We start from the raw sequence: 20,234 nt of genomic DNA, 5'->3' as shown, positions 1-20,234 counted from the left end.
GCAGGGAGAACAGCATCATCGTAGCAGGGATGAGGAGGAAGTGAAGGAGCTAAGAGCCTGATGCCAGAGCCTGACTCGCCATTGGAATCCAGGACTCCAGAGCTTGCTAAGAACAATGCATCTGGAGCAGTGTGTGACACAGAGCAAGCACTCAACCAATCCAGGCCGGCGCCGCGGCTCACTAGGCTAATCCTCTGCCTTGCGGCGCCGGCACACCGGGTTCTAGCCCTGGTCAGGGCACCGGATTCTGTCCCGGTTGCCCCCCTTCCAGGCCAGCTCTCTGCTGTGGCCCGGGAGTGCAGTGGAGGATGGCCCAAGTGCTTGGGCTCTGCACCCCATGGGAGACCAGGAGAAGCACCTGGCTCCTGCCATAGGATCAGTGCGGTGCGCCGGCATCCCATTTACAGAGTTAACCAAGTTAACCAGCAGATGGACGACCTCTTTCTCTCTCTCTCTCTCTCTCTCTCTCTCTCTCTCTCCCTGCCTCTGCCTCTGTCTGTCTGTAGCTCTGCCCTTCAAATAAATAAATAAAAACTTAAAAAAAAAAAAAAAGATAATACTGATCCAGCCTGCGAAAGCAGTAAAAGATGGCCCATGTCCTTGGGCCCCTGTACCCACGTGGAAGACCTAGAAGAAGCTCCTGGCTCCTTGCTTAAGATCAGCCCAGCTCCGCCACTGCAGCCATTTGGGGAGTGAACCAGCAGATGCAAGACCTCTCTCTCTCTCTCTGCCTCTGCCTCTGCCTCTACCTCTGCCTCTCTGTAACTCTTTCAGATAAATAAAAAAATCTTTAAAAGAGATAATACGGATGTTCCACAAACTTTTGGAAGACCTCTTATATTTACCAAAAGAGCTAAAACAATAAGAAAAATTACAGTGACATATGAATTCCTAAATAGTGGCTCACTTGGTTAATCCTCTACCTGCGGCGTCGGCATCCCATATGGGCGCCGGGTTCTAGTCCCAGCTGCTCCTCTTCCAGTCCAACTCTCTGCTGTGGCCCAGGAAAGCAGTGGAGGATGGCTCAAGTTCTTGTGCCCCTGCACTTGCTTGGGAGACCTAGAAGAAGCTCCTGGCTCCTGGCTTCAGATCGGCGTAGCTCCAGCTGTTGCGGCCATTTGGGGGGTGAACCAACAGAAGGAAGACCTTTCTGTCTCTCTCTCTCACTGTCTAACTCTGTCAAATAAATTTTTTAAAAAAGAAAGGAATAACACAAAGGAAAAGATGAATAAATTCCATTATAAGTGGTCATTCGGATGAACGATTCAGAGTGAGTCGTTAGAGAAGTCAGCTTGGTTGTGTCCCTTCCACAGGGCCCTCATGCAATGTGAAATAGGGTCACCACCAGCACAGAACTCCTCACAGCTGTGGCCCCGCGACACAGACCCACCAGCCTCCAAAACCATGAACTTAAAGAACCTCTTTTCTTTAATGATTACCCAGTCTGTGATATTCTGTTACAGCAACAGAAAACAGACCTGGGCAGGCTGATGGTTACATAAAGTCATGGCAAAGATGTGGATGGAGCAACAGCAAAAGCTATTACACCGCTGATGGGAGTCTAAATTGCTGTGTTGACTTTGGAAACCAATTTGGCTTTCTTTGTGAAAGCTGAGAAGGATGTGCCCTATGATACAGTGATTCCATTTACCGGGCACATTCCCTGGAAAAACTCCTACATTTCTGAGCACAAAAAGGCAAACCAGAATGTTCAAAACTGTATTTTTAAAACAGCAGTAGTCTGGAATCAAGATTGCAATGTGAGGCCAGCACTGTGGCACAGCTGGTTAAAGCCATGGCCCACAGCATGAGCATCCTATACGGACGCTGGTTCAATTCCCTGCTGCTCCACTTCCAATCCAGATCCCTGCTTACACACCTGGGAAAGCAGTAGAAGATTGCCCAAGTCCTTGGGCCCCTGCGCCCATGTGGGAGACCTGGAAGAAGCTCCTCGCTGCTGGCTTCTGCCTGGCCCAGCCCTGGCCATTTTGACCATTTGGGGAGTGAACCAGCCATTGGAAGATCTCTGGCTTCCTGCCTCTCCCTCTTTCTCTGTAACTCTGCCTTTCAAACAACAAAAACAATGACAAAGATTTTTTAATGTAATTATTTTATTCAAAAGGCAAACTTAGAGAGGCAGAGACATACTTAGAAAGATCTTCCATCCGCTGGTTCACTCCCCAAATGGCTGCATCAGCCAAAGCTGGACCTGACCAAAGCCAGGAGCCAGGAGATTCATCTGTGTCTCCCATGTATGTTCAGGGTCCCAAGGACTTGGGCCATCTTCCGCCACCTTCCCAGGTGCATTAGCAGGGAGCTGGATCAGCAGAAGTGGAGCAGCCGTGACTCGAACAGGTGCCCATATGGGATGCTGGTGCTTTAACTGGCCACACCATACCAATGGCCCCAAAATAAATAAATCTTCAAAGAGAAACCCAAAAAACAAAAAACAATGCCTGATTTGTACCTGAGACTTGACTTTAGTTGGAATGTGGTCTGGCAAATATATCCTAAATATAAAGCTAAATTTTTCTTGCAAAACATGACTCTAAATGGTCTCATTGCTCATTTTTATTATGAAATAATTTTAGGCTTACCACAAAGTTGCCCAATAGTACAGAATATGTCTATGTTTTTTACCCAGCTTTCCTTAGTGTTATTGTCTTACATAACCAATGAACAACGATGAGTACTAGGACAGTAATAATGATGATAGAATACTATGAACAAGGCCACAGCTCTAACTCAAACACTGCTAATTATCCCACTGGGCCAATATCCAATCCAGGGTGCTATATTTTTCTTACTACCAAGTCTTCTTAGTCTCTTCTAACCCATGACAGTCCCTCAGTCTTTATCTTCTATGACTTTAATAACTTTAAGGAATGCTGTTTATTTTATACAAAGTAGCTCAATTTTGTGTGTCCAATTTTCTCACAATTACACTGTGTATATGCATTTCTGGCAAGACAATCACCAAAGTTATGTGTGGTATTATGTTCTTGGTGCATTATCCAATGGACCATGTTGTACTGGTAATGCCTCACTGCTGGTGATGCTGGCTCTGATCACTTGGCTAACGGATAAAAAAAAAGTCATATTTTATGTCCTTTTATGTCTCAAAGAAAAACTAATAAATTATGAAGGATGTTTGGCTGTCACTTTAATGCGCCAACAGAAAAGTACTAAATTAAAATAAATGAATGTACAGACACACATGCATATGTGTACGTGGCATGTACATATTAAAGAGAAGATAAATCCCACTGTATTGGTTACTAGCACAATAATACTGCATACCACATCTCTTAAATCTCAGAGACTTAAGACAAGCTTATGGACCTTTGTGCAGGCTGAGGCAAGTGTGCTTTAGGTTATATGTTCTCTAGATTTGATTCTAGGCTTTTCTTTGGGTTCAAATCTACTCTATACTTTTTCCTCAGTCTCTGGACCAGCAGCTACCTAGGGGTATGCCCTTCCAGGAAATGATCACAGGAACACTTAGAAAAGTATCTCTTCTTCAAGCAAAAAACTGTCACAAGGCCCCTTCAACCTGTATTGTATCAGCCAAAGTAACTCACAGGAAATACAATCCATCAAGCAGTGAAAATGCAGGACTGAATACTTGGGAGGTATGAAGAGACTAAGAGGAGTCACATGTCTACCGGACTAACACTATTTAAAAAAAGGAAAAGTGCTATGAAGTTCAAAACACAGTTAACACACAGTTTTAATGCCTAAAGTAACTACAGAGGAAAACATGTGTTCTACAGTGAGGGAGAGTCTGAGGATAGTGGCTAAACAGTAAGACAAAGCGAACAACCCTCAGATAACAAATACTGTATGGTGGAATGAGAAGGTGAGAAGGTCATGCCAAGATAGGCGCTGACAACAGAAACTGCCTGGCAACAGGCCATGATTGGATGGCTTCAAAACCACATGACAGCAGAGCCTGACTGACAACAGGTCATGATTGGATGGCTTTGGAAATCACACCACAACAGAGCCTGACTGACAACAGGCTGTGATTGGATGGCTTTGGAAACTGCCTGGCAACAGGCTCTGATTGGTTAGGGCATAGACCGCCCCTTGACCGGATTGGCTGCCTTGGCTATATAAGCAGCTATAGCAATTGAAATAAATGAGTCTGCAGGCTGCTTGCCTCAGGCCTGCTTTCACCCAACTCCCGGGGTCTGTATGGTGACTCTGTGCCTCTTGCCTCCACCACGCTCCTTCTCTCAGAAACGAATCCACAGCAACAATACTGTTCACACAATTCTAACATCTCCTCTTTTCCTTCCATTTATTTACACTTTTCCTTTTTCCCACTTAAAATGATTTCAAAAAGCTATGTACTTCCTCATCTATTTCTAACTTGCTTCAAAGAACATTTTGGGCATAGAGTAAACCATGACCTGTTAAAATACAGATGTATTTAACTTTTAAAATGTATCTAGTAATACTAAATAACACAAAGGTTTTGTTTTGTTTTTAAATTTATTTATTTGAAAAGCAGAGCTACAAAAAGAGGGGCAGAGGGAGAGATTTTTTTACTCACTGTATCATTCCCCAAAAGGCAGCAACAGCTGCAGCTGGGCCAGGTTGAAGCCAGGAGCCCAGAACCACATCCAGGTCTCCCACATGGGTGGAAGTGGCCCAAGTGCTTGGGTCATGTTCCAGTGCTTTCTTAGGGGCATTAACAGGGAGCTGGATCAATAAGTGAAGCATCCAGGACTCAAACAGGCACTCATATAGGATTCTGGCTTCCCAGGAAAGCTTAACCCATTATATCACAAAGCTGACCCACCAAGTTCTAATATAAAACATCATCCACCAAAAGAGAGAAAAACACTGTTCTTCAAGAGACATTGCACCTCTCTTCTCCTTGAATACATATTTCCATTCTTTTTTTTCCCTTAAGACTTCCCAGGCAGTGGCTTTACCTTCTACGCCACAGCGCCAACCCCAGGAATTTTTTTAAACAAAGTTTACATGAGGCCAGCACTGTGGCACAGCAGGTTAAAGCCCCTGGTCTGCAAGACTGGCCTCTCATTATGGGTGCTGGTTCATGTCCCGGCTGCTCCACTTCTGATCCAGCTCTCTGCTATGGCCTGGAAAAGCAGTAGAAGACGGCCCAAGTCCTTGGGCCCCTGCACCCACGTGGGGCACCCGGAAGAAGCTACTGGCTCCTAGCTTTGGATCGGCGCAGTTCTGGCCGTTGCAACCATCTAGGGAGTGAACCAGTGGATGGAAGACCTCTCTCTCTCTCTCTCTCTCTCTCTCTCTCTCTGCCTCTGTCTCTCTGTAACTCTGCATCTCAAATAAATAAATAAATCTTTAAAAACTATATTTTAAAAAAAGGTTTACTTATTTATCTGCAAGTGAGAGTTAGAGGGAAAGACAGAGAGAGAGAGAGATCTCCTGTCCACTGATTCACTCCCAGATGGCCACAATGCCCAGTACCAGGCCAGGCTGAAGCCAGGAGCCAGGAGCGTCATCCCAGTCTCCCTTGTGGGTGCAGGGGGTACAAGCACTTGGCCTCCTGATGTTTTTCTCAAGCCATTAGCAGGGAGCTGGATTGGAAGTGGAACAGCCAGTACTTGAATCAGCAGCCATAAGGTATGCCAGCACTCCAGCTGGAGTCTTTACCAGCTAGCCCACATTGCCGGCACCAAGGGGCAGGCATTTAGCTTAGTGATTAAGACACCTACATCTTACAGCAGAGCACCTGGATTTGATACCAACCTCTGGGTCCTAACTGCAGCTCTCTGTCAATGCAGACCCTGGAAGGCAGCAGTGATGGCTCGAGTACTTGGGTCCCTGTCATCCACGTGGGAGACCTGGATGGAGTTCCTGGCTCCTGGCTTCAGCCTTGCCTAACCACTAGCACTGCAAGCACTTAGGGAGTGAAACAGTGGGTAGGAGCTCGGTCTATATCTGAAAAAAAAAATTTATCACTATAATCCAAAGTAAATAGTCAATCAAAAAGTGCAACCGTATTATTCTTTTAGAAATAATTATTAAACAATTATTACTTGCTAACTGTCAGAGAAGCAGAGAAGTGAACACTTGTTCCTGGCCCAGGGATACCTGGAAAGCTGACCCTGAGGTTACCTTCTTCAGCACTAACTCTCAGAATATACTGATAGATGTGTTATGTTGTGCACACTGTACTTCTTCTATGTGAGCTGTATCCAGCTGTCTAGATGATTTATTATATAACCTTTCCCTGATGTGATGCAGCTGCCATGAAGAACGTTAGTAGGTCACACACACCCTGGGGTACAACATGACTAACAGGGTATAACACAGCAAAGAGGAGACAGCTGAGCAGTTTCCCAGCGCCGAGGTTGTCCCTCTCGCTGGACCTTCACCCCTTGTCACTGAACATAACCCATGGAACAAGAGTTCTTGGAACCTGTACCTGGCAAATTGCAAGACTTTTTGCTAACGGTGGTGCTTGCATGCTTATTGACCTATCCAGTATTCTTTGAACAAAATCATTAAACTGGTATTAGAACCATGTTATGATTTGTTCATCTTTCCATCAAATCAGATTGTATCAGAAGTGTGCAACTCACGTGAAGATCTCTGATTCCATGTGACAAAACCAATGTGTGATAAGAAAATGGGCAAGGGATAAAAACTTTTGATGCTTGAAAAATTGCTATGCCTAGCATTTTATGGCCATGATTGAGAACGGATATTATCCATTTTTAAAGTTTTTATTTATTCATCTTTTGTCTTATTTGAAAGCAGAGAGACAGAGAGGGAAGGCAGAGGGACAGAGGCTTTCCACCGACTGCTTTACTCCAGAAATGTGTGCAACAGCCCGGCTGTGGCCAGGAACTTGGAACTCAGGCCATGTCTCCCAAGTGGGTTTGGGTACCAAAGCACATGAGTCATCATCTCCTGCTGTTACCAGAGAAGCAAAAGGTCCTTGTCTTCACGCAAGAAAGAATTCAGGTGTGAGACAGAGAGCAGTGGAAACCAAAGTAGCAAAGTTTATTAGAGTAGGAACATCCGTAAGAACAGATGGGCACCTCTCCAGACAGAACCTGAGAGAGAGTGCATAGTTCACATTTAGGCTGGGGTTTTTAAGGGGATGGGTCTTGCCTTCCTGCCTTTTCTCTCCCCATCTTGTTCTTTTCCTCTTGAAGAAGGATTTGTTGGGTGTAAAAATGAAACATTCCTTTCTGAATTTTCCCCCTGAAGTTGTCAGACAGGGGAAGCCTGGCCAGCGTTGGTCAAGGGGGCTTCTCTCTAGGGTGCCTGCCTTAGAGGAAGGTAGAAGGGGCAGGACTCCCTGGAAGGTCATCAGGGTCCAGGCAGGACTTTAAAGTGCAGACACTGGGCTGCACCTGGAAGGTTATGGGGTGACTTTGAAAGGCAGATGCTGGACCACTGTAGATGTCAGTTCCATAGGCCCTGTCACACACACATAAGCTCCTTTCTGACTTCCTACCTCCCAGGTTTTGCATGTGCAGGAAATTGGAATTGGGGCAGAGCCAGTCTGAAATCCAGACAATGCAATATGGGATGGGGATGTCCCAAGGGGTGTTTTAACTGCTGTATCAAACACTGACCCACAATAACTGATTTCATCAGTGTAATTTAGCAAACATTCATTTATTCACTGAGAACTGATTAATGTATTGAAAAAGAAAAAACAACAAGCTGAGGAGACACAGGCTTTAATGTCATTCTAAGGTCAGTGCTTATGGAAATAGAAATTAAACCACAGGCAAAGACAAAAGAAAGGAGGAGCCAAAAGTTCTCAGGACAGCATCTGAAACACAAACCTATGCTTACTGCCACCCTAACATACTGTGTGGAGAAAGGAAAGGCACCACAATTACAGGGCCACCCCACTGAGACCTGTTACTTAGCCAACGACCCACGGTCCGACTGGGAATGTGCAGACCATGACAGATGCCCACAGTATCACATTACAAAGAAACTGGGCTGTTGTTTTGAAAAATATCAGCAACTGTCCAAGGAATCCTCATAGTCTTGGGTCCAAAGACAACTATCAAGATGCCAGCAATGTCACTGTGGGTCCTGCACGATAGAGTCTGCATGGGTTGAGCACCCTCATTATGGAAACAAACTGCAGAGTCTTTCTATCCATCCTGAACCCGAGATGCACCAGCAGCTGAGTCGGCGGTCACTCCAACACGAAAGAAACATCCACTGGAAATGCATGTCTTCATGAGACATTTGTCCCATGGACTATTTCCGACTTGTCATAAACCAGTTGTAAAGTTCAGCATCAAATCTAGGTCATCTTTGTCAACAATGACCTTTACCTGAGCCGCATACTCCTGGAAAACAGCATTCATTTAAGAATCTCTCTACTCTTGTGTGTGCATGCAAACCATTTACTGCAGAAACCTACTGTTCCCAAGATGGTTTAGCTAAAAACCAATGGATGGCCTCTTTGTGTACCTACAACAAGGCCAACCCAGCCCTCCAAACTTATATTCTTTGTCTTGTAAGGGATTATCTGAACTGTTTGCACTTGCCAATCCTGAAAAAAATGACTGCAAACCTAACTTGACCAAACAGACTTTTCTCCTTCCCTTGGGACTCTGAACTTTGGCATACCCTTGACTTTAAATTAGCACTGGAATGTGGAACAACCAATGACTCTTGCAGAATTAGCTGACTCTGAAGAAACATCCAATAACATCACCTGTTTGATGCACCACCTGCTGATCCTGTCCCCTGAGGCTCTGTTAACCTATTTACAGAAGTGAAGTGATCTCTCTTTCGCAATTCTTTCTCCCCAATAACAAAGCCCTCCCCTTATTACAATGCTCATTTTTAAAAGAAGTCTTTCCTTATCTAAGTCTGGATTTATTTTATTTAACATTTCATAGCATAACCAGGTAGATGGAGACAAGGAAGTTTTATTATAGTGAATGTCAAGTATTTGAACTGTTTCTAAAATAAACATCAAAAATGCCATAGTAATCAATCATCAAAAATTGATTTTTAATGCAATTTTAGCTTTCAGTTTTTTCAGTCAACATATTGGGAAACAACTCAATTGCAAAACATGTGTTACTCCACCATCAGTCACCAGGGTCACCGCTTCCCTGCAGTCAGCACTGAGGTTTGTAAATGTACCCTTCCTGCAGCCCTGGAGGTTTCCCTCTTCTAGCAGTGCACCAGAACAGGTGCCTGCTAGCGGCAGAGAGCAGACAGAAAGCGGGACCTGGACAAGCAGGGCCCGCGCGACACCTGGTGCCAGCATGAAGCCTTGACTCAGGAACATTCCAAGCAGGTCTGTGTTGAGAAAAACGATACAGAGAAGTTGAGATCTGAGGGCTCATTTTCTTAAAACTAACTGCGAATGGCTCCTCGTCTGTCTTCCACAAAGCAGCTAGCTTGCGGTTGCTACCTGCTAGTGTTGAGAGAGCCTCCTGCTTCAGGCTTACCAACAACAGGAAACAAGCAAAGGTGGCCAGGTTTCCAGCTTCCTGCTAATACACACCCTGAAGGCAGCAGTGACGGCTCAAGTAGTTTAGTTCCTGCCACCCATGAGGGAGACCAGAATTGAGTTCCTGGCTCTTGGATTTGGCCTGGCCAAGCCCCAGATGCTCTAAGCATTTGGGGAGTGAACCAGTAGTAGGAAAAAGCATCTCTTGCTTTCTCACCCGTCTCTCTCTCAAAAAACAAAGGGCAGCTGGGTCAGACTTTAGACTCAGATCTGGAATGAAGACAAGGGTGCCTTTCTTTATGGAAACAAGGTGAGGTATAGAAAAGCATGCACTAAAGACAGTGTCAGTTTTCTTTAAAAAATATTTATTTATTTATTTGAAAGGCACAGTGATAGGCAGAGATACAGAAAGACACAGAGAGAACTCCTGTCTACTGGCCCACTCCCTGGACGCCCACAATAGGAGCTGAGAACTCAATCAAGCTAATCTCTTGGATCATCAACACCATCCCCTGCGGTCTGCATCAGCAGGAACCTGGAGTCAGGAGAGCAGCTGGGCACTGAACCTTGGCTGACATGAGACATGAGCATCTCAGCTACTCAGCTAAACACCTGCCCCACAGTTCTGCTTTTATACATACTCTGCCCACTGCCCATTTGTACACTAAGTTTCTTCACCTAGATGCCCTAGGCAATTCTGATAGGACATCAGAGAAAAACAATAAACTGTTTTTGGTTCTTGGAACTCACATGAGACAGGTTTAACAAATCAGCTTTTAACAAAGTTCTGGGGAAGCAAAATATCACTGGTTAATATTTATGCAATATGAACACTGTGTATATTTGAATGCTATTTGTTCATCATTTCTCTGTCAGTTAACTTTGTATTTTGCAGTTACTCCCAGAATCTCTGCTTGTTTAAATACAAAATAAAGATGTGGCCTAAGGGGCTATTCTGTTCATGTTTTTATTTTTACTAGAGAGGGCCTCATTTATTCAGTGCATGTGAATTTTGCCCATGGGCATTTGTGTGCATGTAGAAAAGAATAAGTCGGTAAATATTTCTATTTGTGGTCTTAACCTAGCAGAGATAAAACAAATGTTTGTGACTAAGAATGCAAAGGACTGCTGGAAAGTGAGTGCCTTGTATCTGAAATATGAAGACATTCAAGATCCAGTTTAATCTGTATTATCATGTGTGTGTTTTCAGATTTACTTATTATTTGAAAGTCAGAGTTACAGAGAGAGAGGGAGAGACACAAAGAGAGGGAGAGAAAGTCCTTTCATACAGTGTTTCACTCGCCAGAAGGCCACAACCTTCAGGGCTGAACCAGGCCAAAGTCATGAGCCTGGAGCTGCATCCTGGTTTCCCTTGTGGCTGGCAGGGGCCCAATCACTACAGCCATCTTCTCCTGCTTTTCCCAGGCTATTAGCAGGGAGCAGGACTGGAAGTAGAGCAGTCAGGACACGAACCAGCTCCCACATGGGATGCCGGCACAGGAGGCAGTGGCTTTACCAGCAGTGCCACAACACCAAAGCCCATGGTTTGTCCGTCACTGTCACTGATCTAGACCAAGACAGAGGGTGCATGAAGCACCTCGGCCTCTCTGTAAGTGATGACTGAACCCTTCACCATCAACATACCTTAACTCTGGAGGTGGAGAACAGAAACCTTTCTCTAAGATTTTTCCCCAGAAAGTTAAGACTGTACATCAATAAACAACTTCACACTCCATTAGGGAGGATTTTTGCAGAGCTAACCTTATATAGGCAAGCAGGCTGTTCATCCTTCCAAGTCTCTCTCCTATCCAGACCCTCAAGCATTCCCTTTGAGAAAATACTTTGCCCAGTAGCAGCAGCTTACTCCTCATGACCCACTTGGAGATGCTCAGCTCATGGTACCCACCCATTTCAAACACGTCGCCAGCTTGACTCAATCACAATGTCCCTGCTTGAAAGAATCCCCTATCTCACAGAAGCCAGACTCCTGTGGGGAGCAATCCGGACTGGACTAAGTTACTGGAATTAGGACTTATTCTATGCATCTGCTCTCCCACAATATGGCGCTGGGAGAGAAGTAAACAGCTTCTACACAGCTGCCTCCAGTTCAGCTAATAAACTGTAGGACTTGCTCCTGATTGGAGAGCAGCGTACTCAGCGTGTGGGCAGCCGAGTTAGGATTGGCGGAGGAGGACTATAAAGGAGGAGAGAGACGGCATGCACCAGGAACATCTATGGGGAACATCTGAGGGAACACCTGTGCAGCCCCCGAGACGAGCCGGCCGGCGGTGTGCCGCTCCCCTGCGGAAGTGGGGAATGTGGCCAGGGGGAACTGCCCTTCCACGGAGGTGGAAGGGATAGTAGCCAACCCGGGAAGAACCAGCAGCAAACCCGGGGAGGGCTGAGCAGACAAAAGAACAGCGCAGGGTCCTGTGTCGTTCCTCCACGAAGACGGGGAGCGACATAATGGTGCCGTGACTCGGATATGAAGCCTAGGCAGGGTTCAGTGTTGCTCCTCCACAAAGAGGGGGAGCGACATAATGGTGCCGTGACTCGGATTAGGAAACCTAGGTCGGATAGGAAACTTAGGAGGGAAGAAGTGACTCGGATAGGAAACTTAGGACGGATAGGAAACTTAGGACAGATATGAAACTCAGGAGGGAAGAAACGGGAAGATATGGGAAAATTACCGGAGAGAGAGACTAGCAAACAGCCTAGGGAAAAGCCGGACGAAAAGGGTGCCGGAAGAAGCTATTGAAAGCCTAGGCATAGACTCAGATACGGACTACGGGGGGAAGCTGGGAGAAATCTCTAAGGTCGAAAGCGAAAGTGAAAGCTAGAACAAACAGACTCGGACGCGGACTGTGGGGAGAGGCCAGGAGAAATGAGGGAGGAGTATTGTTGGAGGAAAGCTTGGGGAAACATACCGGGTAGAGAAAAATGTTAGGGAAATTGAAGCCGCGGGGGGCAGGCCGAGGCTGAAACGAAAGCCACTTTGGGGTTCTCAAGTTAAGCCCGGGAATGGGGGGCGAAAAGTTGAAACCAGAAGCTGAAACGTAAGCCTGGTTGGGATCCGTCTGATTAGCCCGGGGAGCAAAGGACGGGAAGCCAAACCGTGGGGCGGAGACGTAAGCTGGGTTGAATTCGCCAGGCTAGCCCGGGGAACTTAGATTGAATGCTAGTGGCGGACACGTAAGCTACGCTGTGTGACTCGTGGAGGCTGCCGCGCGCAGACAGAGCGTGCGGGGCTCAAGTACATAGGGAACGTGGGGCTGGCGCGAGGCCGTGGTTCAGACGCGAAAGGGTTAAGTGCAAGACCGCGGAGTGTGCGCGCAAAGCCGAGCCGCCCAGATGAGAGAGGCGCGGGCTGAAGCAGCGCAGAGCCGGGAACCCGCCGGCGGGGCGAGGTGCCGGAAAGCTGCGGGGATAAGAGAAACAGAAGTTTTAGAAGTAAAGTGAGAGAAATAGGAATGCTGGAAGATAGAAGTAAAATGGGAGAAATAGGAATGCCCGGAGATAGAGAAATAGAGAAATAGAAAGGCCTCCCTACAACACTGCAATGTGAGAGCTTGGATTCGGTCTGCCTGATTAAGTGAGGCGATGAGCACCTGCGGCGGCTAGCAGCTTATGCGCCGCAGGTCACGAAGACAGGCATGAATTAACATCAGTAAGGCCTCCCCACAAAAAGGCAATGAGAAGGCTTGGATTCGGTTTGCCTGATAGGGCTTGTAAGCCCCTGCAGGCAGAGCAGAGCATGCGCTGCAGGGCACCGAACACAGGCACGCATCAGCGCCTAAAAACCTCCTCACAACATGGCCAAGAGAGGACCCGGATTCGGTTTGCCTGATTGATAGGACTTGTAAGAGCCTGTGGCAACTCTAGCAAGTAGAGCAGAGTGTGTGCCGCAGGACACCGAAGACAGGCGCGTATCAACGCCAAAAATAAAAAGAAAGGGGGATCTGTGGGGAGCAATCCGGACTGGACTAAGTTACTGGAATTAAGACTTATTCTATGCATCTGCTCTCCCACAATATGGCGCTGGGAGAGAAGTAAACAGCTTCTACACAGCTGCCTCCAGTTCAGCTAATAAACTGTAGGACTTGCTCTTGATTGGAGAGCAGCGTACTCGGCGTGTGGGCAGCCGAGTTAGGATTGGCGGAGGAGGACTATAAAGGAGGAGAGAGACGGCATGCACCAGGAACATCTATGGGGAACATCTGAGGGAACACCTGTGCAGCCCCCGAGACGAGCCGGCCGGCGGTGTGCCGCTCCCCTGCGGAAGTGGGGAATGTGGCCAGGGGGAACTGCCCTTCCACGGAGGTGGAAGGGATAGTAGCCAACCCGGGAAGAACCAGCAGCAAACCCGGGGAGGGCCGAGCAGACAAAAGAACAGCGCAGGGTCCTGTGTCGTTCCTCCACGAAGACGGGGAGCGACATAATGGTGCCGTGACTCGGATATGAAGCCTAGGCAGGGTTTAGTGTCGTTCCTCCACGAAGAGGGGGAGTGACAGACTCCCAAGCTGTGTAAATCTGTCTGGTTGTGCTTATCCCAAACATTGCTAAAACTCTTCAGAGTTGTGTTTTTCCTTACTGCAGTGAGTCCAACAAAGGCGGCTCTGACTGATCCATGGGTTTTCCCAGCAGCCCTCTGGAAAAGCTGACACCACCCACTGTGCCTCCAGATCCTGACTGACTGCAGCTCATTCTTCCCCCAGCTTGCCTGCATGACTCCTCAGCGAGTGCATTTCCTTGAAATAAGCCTCTCTGCTCACCTTGACTTGTGCCTCTTCCTTGGATTCCTTCTTGCATGATCAAGCCCAGCCAAGGGCCACCCCACAATAGTAATTTACCATGTTTCAGGAAGCTGATGGAAGATCTCTCTCTACATTTCAAACACATAAATTATATATATAATATATGCATAATTATACATATATATAAAATATCCTTTCCATACGTATTCCCTATCATCATCTTAGATCAAAAGTATGGAAGTGGAAAGACACAGAGAAAACAGTTAGCAATGTGAAGATTATCTTTTTCTATATCCTAGCATACGTGATTGACAGGATCACAATTTTAAAATATATATATGTTTACATATTCAAAAATATAACATTGTAAAACAATGTTGAATGAAAAGTCTCCTTCCCAGTTCTGAGATAGCTGGGACCATAAGAAGGCTCTATTTTAAAAAAACTAAAAAGGGCCAGCACCGTGGCGTAGCAGGTAAAGCTGACACCTGCAGTTCCAGCATCCCAAATGGGTGCTGGTTCTACTCCTGGCTGCTTCACTTCTTTTTTTTTTTTTTTTTGACAAGCAGAGTTAGACAGTGAGAGACAGAGACAGAGAGAAAGGTCTTCCTTCCGTTGGTTCACCTCCCAAGTGGCTGCTACGGCCCAAGGACCCGGGCCACAGCAGAGAGCTGGAATGGAAGAGGGGCAACCAGGACAGAATCCGGGGCCCTGACCGGGACTAGAACCCGGTGTGCAGGTGCCGCCCAGGCGGAGGATTAACCTAATGAGCTGCAGCGACGGCCGAGTCCTGGCAGCTCCACTTCCAATCCAGCTCTCTGCTATGGCCTGGGAAAGCAGAAGATGGCCCAAGTCCTTGGGCCCCTGCAACCACGTGGGAGACCGGCAAGAAGCTCCTGGCTCCTGGCTTCGGATTGGTGCAGCTCCTGCTGTTGTGGCCAGTTGGGGAGTGAACCAGCAGATAGAAGATTCTCTCTCTCTCTCCCTCTCTCTGACACTCCATCTCTGTATAACTATGACTTTCAAATAAATAAGTCAAATAATAAAAACAAAAGACTGACAATAACAGGCATGCATTTCTCTTTTCTTACATAGGCCTGCAGATCACTGATAAGTTTGCTGCAGACTGGGGCTCGGGTGAACACATCCTGGGTTTCAGACTGGGTTCGTTCTGCTCCCCTTGTCTTATTCTAGGCCCATGCCAAGGAGCTAGGACTTTTAGCAAATTAGGACTATAGGAAGCAAACCAACAGCCACGTCAAATATTTTAAGGCCACTGGCCAAAGCAAGGCCCAGGACCAGGCCAATGTAGTACAACTTACCCACAGCAGGAGGGGGAGAGGAGTAAACACGTATTGAATAAGAACTCAAAGTGTCTCCAACACTGAGTTCTTCTGTTTTCTACCTATATGTACAGGGACACCTGCAGCAGGGAAATTTGTTGGCTTGCAAGTAGCTTAAAATCTCAGATCATTTACAGTTTCTCATTTAAGAAGGGATTAAGTACAGTCAGAAGTGGGGCCAGTGCTGTGGTGTGGCGGATGAAGCCTCCATCTGCAGTGCTGGCATCCCATATGGGTGCTGGTTCAAGTCCTGGCTGCTTCACTCCCTATCCAGCTCTCTGGATGGCCCCTGCACCCATGTGGGAGACCTGGAGGAAGCTCCTGGCTTTGGATCGGCCCAACTCCAGCCGATTGCAGCCATTTGGGGAGTAAACCAGCAGATGGAAGATCTCTCTCCCTCTGCCTTTCTGTGACTCTGCCTTTAAATAAATAATAAACAAATCTTAAAAAAAAAAAGGCAGAGGAAACAATGAGCATCTGAATGTCATGGGAATAATCTGAGGCTGAGGCAGGAGGCAGAAGACAGTGGGGTTAACTGGAAGCTGAGAAACTGCAAAACTCTCCCTGAGCATGTGTTTCTCCTCTCATCTGTCTCGGCCTCACACCTTAGAGAAGAGCCAAGTGCATAAGGCAAGGCAAGAAAGATGGATAAGGACTAATTAGAGAAACTGAGAAAAAGAAATCCCACTCTAAACAGGTAAGACAGGAACAGAGCAAATCCCCTAAGTCTATTTTCTTGGCTGATAAATTACTTGTCAGAGAAATTTCAAGTACGTGAAAAACTTTATTTGAAAGCTAACATATTGGTACGATAATGCTCACTCATAAGCTGTATGTGTAGACACGGTAATGGCCAGATGGCCTGCATATCACTTAGACAGCCCACAGTCTCATTAAGGGCCCTCCACCCAGTGCCTCCACCAGTGCGGTGGAGGCCTCAGGCCTCTGAGCTGCTGGCTGGTGCCTGCTTGCTCAAGGAGTGAAATTTATTATAAGAAACTTCTGCTGTTAACACTTGTTTGTCTGAGCCTTGTCCAATTCATTGTTTGAGGTTTGAAAGAACCTGGTCCACACTTTCCTACTTGCAACCCTAATTATACTTACAAGGCCCAGTCTGAAGGCAATGTGCACTCCTAGCTCAGTTCTTTGCTGAGCCGCTGGCCTGGCCTCAGGTGTATTCTATTAAACTTTGTAACCTTGCTTAGCCCAGTCTGGAATAACTGGCCACTCTCAGATCTGCCTGGAGAGACTCTTCTTTCTGATGGATACCCTGCCTCATTAAGCCACACTACCTTGCTTGCCACTACTCTCTGTCTCATATTTGAAATTCCTTTTTCTTACAAAGACAAGATTCTCTGATCACAGGGGTTTCAGTTACGTGCCGGGCCTACACTAAGGACTTACTGGTGCAGAGCTCTCAGCATGAGCTGTAGGTGAAGCCTGGAAATTTTGATATTGTAGGCTCTTTCTTCCTCCTCATCACATCCCCAAATATAGTACAGGAACCAGGAGTGTGGGATGCAGGCATCAGGGGAATAGGAACAGGATGGAGAATCTGACACAGCTCCTTCCAGGAGCTCATTTTTCAGAAGATGCTTCAGGAAGGCTGATCTTGCAACATTCTACCTGGAAGGGACCAGACCACCAGTCAACCAAAGAAAGCTGCAAGAAGCCAGTCTGAGGTTGAGTTCTGTTTGTTGTTGTTGCTTGTTAATAATCAAATCCATGTATTTTTTTGCAGGATATGGTTTTCTTTTTTTTTAAAAAGATGTATTTATTTATTTGAAAGGCAGAATTAGGGAGAGGGAGAGGCAGAGGCAGAGAGAGACAGAGGTACTCCATCTGCTGGTTCACTCCCCAAATGGCCACAATAATCAGAGCTGGGCTGATCCAAAGCCAGAAGCCAGGAGCCAGGAGTCAGGAGCTTCCTCCAGGTCTCCCACACAAGTGCAGGGGCCCAAGGACCTGGCTCATCTTCCACTGCTTTCCCAAGCCACCAGCAGAGAGCTGGATGGTAAGTGGAGCAACTGGAACCTGAACCAGTGCCCACACGGGATGATAGCAACATGGGCAGCAGCTTCACCAGCTATGCCACAGCACCGGTCCCTGGTTGAGCTTTTTTTTTTTTTTTTTTTTTTTTTGACAGGCAGAGTGGACAGTGAGAGAGAGAGACAGAGACAAAGAAAAGTCTTCCTTTGCCACTGGTTCACCCTCCAATGGCCGCCGCACTACGCTGATCCGAAGCCAGGAGCTAGGTGCTTCTCCTGGTATCCCATGGGATGCAGGGCCCAAACACTTGGGCCATCCTCCACTGCACTCCCTGGCCACAGCAGAGAGCTGGCCTGGAAGAGGGGCAACCGGGACAGAATCTGGCACCCTGACTGGGACTAGAACCCGGTGTGCCAGCGCCGTAAGGCGGACGATTAGCCTATTGAGCCGCGGCGCCAGCCCTGGTTGAGCTTTACATGCATAGTGTATGCAGATGTGTGTAGCTAGAGTAGGAAGGACCCTCCTGCTCCCCCCTTTTCTACATCCTGGACTCATTCCTAGCCCTAGCTGGGAAAGCCCTGGCAAACCACTTTGCAGGGAGGCAGTTCTCTTTAGGGAGCTATACCTACTTACTGTCCCTTTTACTCGTCGCAAGTAAATGAAGCTTTTGTTTGAGCAACTCCTGCCTGAGGCTGATTATTCTACAACATCCCAAGCTGAAGGATCCCTCGTGTCTACTAACAAAACCAGAAATAATAATGACTTCTAACTTGAAGAGAGCATCTAGACAAAGCCTACAGCTAATGCTTCATGAGGGAAGGCCATGACTTCCCTTCAGGACTCCGGGACAAGGCAAGGAGGCCCACCATTGCCACTCCCATTCAACGCTGTACTAGAGGTTCCAGTGCGGCGGGCAGGCAGATGCAGGCATCCAACTGGAAATGAAACTATGTGCACAAGACATGATCTTATATACAGAAAACTATTAGGACTCCACCAAATATAATTTTAAAAACAACAGAACCAATACAGTAATTTGCTTAGGCTGTACAGTATGAAATCAATATACAAAAACCAACTGGACTTCCATATAATAATCTAGAAAATTAGTAACCCTACTAACAGTAACACCAAAATGAATAAAATACTTTAGAAAAAAATTAATTAATAAAAGTGAAAATCTAAACTCTGAATATCACAGAACACTGCTGAAAGACATGGAATAAGTGGGACAGTCATGTTCCTTCAAGCAGCTCCTGCTCGAGGAGGATTATCTGGCCACACCCCAAGCCGACGTCTGTGCGGCCCTCCAGTGTCCAGGAGGAGGAGATGGAACGCATTTCTACTTGGGGCTCAGAAGTCCACCGTGTGGCTTCAATCTGCTGCCAGGTCTCTGGTGGATGGTCCCAGGTTGAAGGATTCTCTTGCATTAAGACATTTTCACCCAGTTCAACCAGGAGCTCCCAAGGCCCCTCCACCGTGGCTGGGCCTGCTGTGAGGACTGTACCAACAGGATGTGCTGAGTATGAGTCTCTGCCTCGGGCACATTTGGGGTTGTTAGTTTTCAATGAATTCACCCAAAACATAAACGAGAAATCACAGTTTCAGGAATAAGAGATATCCTATCAGAACCACATTTTCGGGGCTGGTACTGTGGCACGGTAGGTTAATCCTCTGCCTGTGGCTCCAGCATCCCATCGGGGCACTGGTTCTAGTCTTCACTGCTCCTCTCTCTGCTGTGGTCTAGGAAAACAGTGGAAGATGGCTCGAGTGCTTGGGCCCTTGTACCTGCCTGGGAGGCCCAGAAGTTCTTAGCTTCTGGCTTCGGACTGGTGCAGCTCCAGCCATTGTGGCCATTTGGGGAGTGAACCAGCAGATGGAAGACCTTTTTCCCTGTCTCTCCCTTTCACTGTCTGTAACTCTACTTCTCAAATAAATACATAAAATTAAAAAAAAAAAAAAGAATCACATTTTCGTCTTACATAAATACACTATTTTAAGAAGTTTCACTTGCCGGCGCAGCGGCTCACTAGGCTAATCCTCCGCCTAGCGGCGCTGGCACACCGGGTTCTAGTCCCGGTCGGGGCGCCGGATTCTGTCCCGGTTGCCCCTCTTCCAGGCCAGCTCTCTGCTGTGGCCAGGGAGTGCAGTGGAGGATGGCCCAAGTGCTTGGGCCCTGCACCCCATGGGAGACCAGGAGAAGCACCTGGCTCCTGCCTTCAGATCAGCGTAATGCGGTGGCCATTGGAGGGTGAACCAACGGCAAAGGAAGACCTTTCTCTTTGTCTCTCTTCTCACACTGTCCACTCTGCCTGTAAAAAAAAAAAAAAGTTTCACTTGAAGAGTTGGGACTGGCAAATCAGAAAAGTGCATGCTAAAGGAAAGTGAAATATGTGATGTGTGTGGGTCAGAGGGTATTTTAAAATCTCTTTTAAAACTTCATCATTGGGGCCGGCACTGTGGTCTAAGAGGTAAAGCCACCGCTTGCAGTGCCAGCATCCCATACGAGCACCGGTTCGAGTCCCAGCTGCTCCAGTTCCGATCCAGGTCTCTGCTGTGGCCTGGGAAAGCAGTGGAAGATGGCCCAAGTGCTTGGGTCCCTGCACCCATGTGGGAGACCTGGAAGAGGCTCCTGGCTCCTGGCTTCAGATCAGCCCACCTCTAGCTGTTGCGGCCATTTGGGGAATGAACCAGTGGATGGAA

The 20,234-nt window shown here is 47.1% G+C and overlaps 1 protein-coding gene across 6 annotated transcripts in view; it reads right to left on the bottom strand.

Annotated features, from left to right (window-relative positions):
• LOC149124766 (uncharacterized) overlaps positions 1 to 20,234 on the bottom strand; it is a 168,056-nt gene that overhangs the window by 72,212 nt on the left and 75,610 nt on the right. The window contains exons 2-3 of one of the 6 annotated variants that reach the window (XR_016213032.1): positions 16,947 to 17,168; positions 5,746 to 5,937 (exon numbers count right to left, since the gene is read on the bottom strand). The exons of 3 other annotated variants lie outside the window; for them this stretch is intronic. The gene's annotated coding sequence lies outside the window, so the exon portion shown is untranslated. The remainder of the gene's footprint in view (positions 1 to 5,745; positions 5,938 to 16,946; positions 17,169 to 20,234) is intronic. 2 more of the 6 variants (XR_016213033.1, XR_016213036.1) reach the window with 2 other exon arrangements.

This window comes from Oryctolagus cuniculus, chromosome 9 (assembly GCF_051225735.1).
Source record: "Oryctolagus cuniculus isolate XC-2025 breed Fujian yellow rabbit chromosome 9, ASM5122573v1, whole genome shotgun sequence".
NCBI classification, from domain to species: domain Eukaryota; kingdom Metazoa; phylum Chordata; class Mammalia; order Lagomorpha; family Leporidae; genus Oryctolagus; species Oryctolagus cuniculus.
This window is presented reverse-complemented; position numbering and strand designations above follow the sequence as displayed.